This window comes from Zalophus californianus, chromosome 2 (genome assembly GCF_009762305.2).
Source record: "Zalophus californianus isolate mZalCal1 chromosome 2, mZalCal1.pri.v2, whole genome shotgun sequence".
NCBI classification, from domain to species: domain Eukaryota; kingdom Metazoa; phylum Chordata; class Mammalia; order Carnivora; family Otariidae; genus Zalophus; species Zalophus californianus.
Window position 1 is genome coordinate 92,749,308 of NC_045596.1, and position 3,828 is coordinate 92,753,135.

Here is a 3,828-nt window from a genome sequence, read left to right on the forward strand (position 1 = left end):
TGGAAAACTAACAAATAAATTGGAAAACCTGTGTAAGGACAAATGCAGCACCAAGATAGAATTAAGGAAACTCAAAATAATGGGTGAATAGTTCAGGAAAATCTAGCATGGAGACTTCTGCAAACATACCACCACTCTTTGGGAAAGTCTCTTCAGTGAATATGGACAAAAGCAATCACTTAACTTGATAGATTAACCTAATTAAACCCTGATGGATGGGTTAACAATAGTCAAATATAAATCATATTGATATCCAAGTAATTTCCACAGAACATTATTTTCTTTTTTTTAAAGACATATTTTTTAAAGACTTTATTTATTTATTTGAGAGAGAGAGAGCAAGTATGAGCGGGGATCAGTGCTAGATCCCATGGGATCATGACCTGAGCCAAAGGCAGACACTTAACTGACTGAGCCACCCAGGTGCCCCAGAACATTATTTTCATTTGAAAAAAAAGGTATTTTTGTGAAAGCTGGTTGGAAAAATGTCAAATGAATAAGTCAGGATGGGGGCGCCTGGGTGGCTCAGTCGTTAAGCGTCTGCCTTCGGCTCAGGTCATGATCCCAGGGTCTTGGAATCAAGCCCCGCATCGGGCTCCCTGCTCCGTGGGAAGCCTGCTTCTCCCTCCCCCACCCCACCCCCCCGCTTGTGTTCCTGCTCTTACTGTGTCTCTCTCCGTCAAATAAATAAATAAAATCTTAAAAAAAAAAAAGTCAGGGTGTAAAATTGTATTTATAGTAGTACAAATAAGATTTAAAAAAATAAATAAAAGGAATCTAAGCATTAAAAAGGTAACTGGAAAGAAATCTATCAATAGTCTATCCATGGTGGTGACTGGGGAGTGGGACAATGAGTAAGCTGTTTTTCCTACTTCTTTCTTTCTGTATTTCTAAAATTTTTAAAATAAGTATATTACTTTCAATATGAAATATAGTAAAGTCATAGTAATAAAAGTTTTTAAAATAACTATCTTTTCATATATCAAATAATTTGAGAAAGATTGTTCTTGTAGGAATTTTGACTGAGAATTTAAGAGCTTTGGCCTCCATAAAACTTTATGTTCACCAAGTTCAGTTGAATTTTTGTCTTAGTCATACAGATATTGAATAGGGAGACATAATTAAAATAAATTTCAAGGGGGTGCCTGGGTGGCTCAGTCGTTAAGCGTCTGCCTTCAGCTCAGGTCATGATCCCAGGGTCCAGGGATCGAGCCCTGCATCGGGCTCCCTGCTCCACAAAGAGCCTGCTTCTCCCTCTCTCTCCCCCTGCTTGTGTTCCCTCTCTCGCTGTGTCTCTCTCCGTCAAATAAATAAATAAAATCTTTAAAAAAAAGTAAAATAAATTTCAAGGTATTAGACAAAACATTCATTTTTATTTTTAGTAATCTCCGCCCTCAACAGGGGGCTAGAACTCAATGACCCTGAGACCAAGAGACGCACACTCTACTGACTGAACCAGCCAGATGCCCCTTAGATCATAATTTTAGATTTGGATTGTTGGATGAAAAATAATGAATGTTTGCAGGCCCCTTGCTGACTCAGCAGGGCGTCCAACTCTTGATCTTGGGGTTGTAAGTTTGAGCCCCATCCAGAGATTACTTAAAAATAAAATCTTAACTAACTAAATAAATAAAATTATCATTTAATACTACAATCCAAAAAAAGGAGCACTCCTTAAATGTCATTCATTCATTCTTCAGTGCTATTTATAATGAGGAAGACTTGGAAGAGGTAGCAAGGGGAATAGTTACTGAAATTGGAATGTAGATACTTTGTATTATATAAGCATTATCATGCTACTTCTCCCTCTCAAAATATCTTTAGTAAATATTAGTCTTATAATCAGGAAAAAAAAGTGATTGAAAAACATGCTTCTAAAATCTGCTAGACAGACAGGTTTTCCTATCCTTGCTTTTCCAGCATCCACCGCATTTATTGGCATTCTGTCAGCCTGCATACATACTGGATAAGGAAATATAAAAGAATTAACACATGGGGGCGCCTGGGTGGCTCAGTCGGTTAAGCGTCTGCCTTCGGCTCAGGTCATGATCCCAGGGTGCTAGGATCGAGCCCTGCATCGGGCTCCCTGCTTCGCGGGAAGCCTGCTTCTCCCTCTCCTCCCCACTTGTGCTCTCTGTCTCTCTCTCTGTCAAATAAATAAACTAAAAAAAAAAAAAATCTTAAAAAAAAAAGAATTAACACATAAATAAATGAAATAAGACGAGGCCCTATGTAGTTAGGCCACTTTAACTGCTATCTTGTCTCCATATTTCATACCCAAATCATTCTCAGATTTTGTCAGCCGTACCTGTATAAACAACCCAAATCTGACCTTTTTTGTCACCTACACTGATACCATCCTAGTCTGAACTACCATACTTGCACAACTGGACAAGTGCAATAACCTCTGAGCTGGCCTCCCTACCTTCATTCTTGCTGCCTACAGTCTAATCTTTATAGAGCAGTAAAAGTGTGACTCAGAATATCTAACTCCTGAGCTCTAAACCTCCAATGATATTCAGCGTCAATCAAAATGATCAAAAGTGGCCAATCAGACCCTTTGCACCTGGCCCCGCCCCACTTCCCTCTAACCTCATCTTCTGCCTCTTTTCACTCCATTCTGGCTACTTTAGCTTTTTTCTCCTGCCCAAGGTCTTTTCACCTGCTTTTCTCTCTGCCTGAAATGCTCTTTCCCAAAATAACTGCAAGGCTTGTTCCATCACTTCATTTAGGTGCCTGTGCAAATGTCAGCATATTAGAGGGGACTTCCCAGATCCTTCTATTAAAAATAGCACTATTCCCATCCATTATTCTCCTGGCATTTTCTGTGACTTTGCCCTCTTTTTCTTCGTCAGAGCCCCTTTAACTACCTGAAATAACATCTATTCATTTGCAACATCTTTCTCCCCTTCCATCTCCCTGATAAGTATGTAAGCTCTATTAAAGCAAGAGATTTTCTTATTTTTTCCCTGCTATACACAAAATTAATTTTTTGAAAATTACAACACAATTACTGTCAAAAGATTAATGATAAATTCTTCCCTCTGAATCATCTCAAAGATTAGTAATAAGGGTACCTTAAGTTCATTTCTTTTTTAATTTCAGGTTTGAAAGCTGAAAAGTTCCGGGCAGCTCCTTCTGGCCACGGGTCCTGTCCCCATGCTTTAATAAAACCCCCCCAAAAAAAGAAAGCTGAAAAGTTCCAAAATGTCCTAGTGCTATAAGATAATATGTTAAGCGGAGTTGTACAATGACAGCTACTAGACATCTGGTATATAAGGTACTATAATGTACCTTGTGTACCAAATTAGGAATATTTTGACTGATTGCATTTAAGAAATATTTTTAGGGGCACCCGACTGGCTCAGTCGGTAGAGCATGTGATTCTTGATCTTGGAGTCATGAATTCAAGCCCCACGTTGGGTCTAGAGCTTACTTAAAATAAGATAGATACATAGATACATAGATAGATGGATGGATTAACATTATTCTATACTGAAAATTATATATAGCTTATGACAGAAGAAATATGGTAGTAGACCTTGCTTGATATTTTTCTGATGTTGTGTCTCTATGATTATGATGAGTACCTAAAATTTTACTTCAGTCTCCTTGCCGCAGTCTTAATAATTACCTGGAAACCCTGGTTCCACAGAGCATGCTCCATATAATTGTTTCAGACAATTTAGGTGGACTGAATATTATGATCCTTATTAATGTACATATTCCAAGATTCTTCAGCATTTCACTGGCTTTGTGATATTGGCCAATGGACTTAACCGCTCTAAACTTCAGTAGTCTTGTCCGTAAAATGGGAATAATAATAGC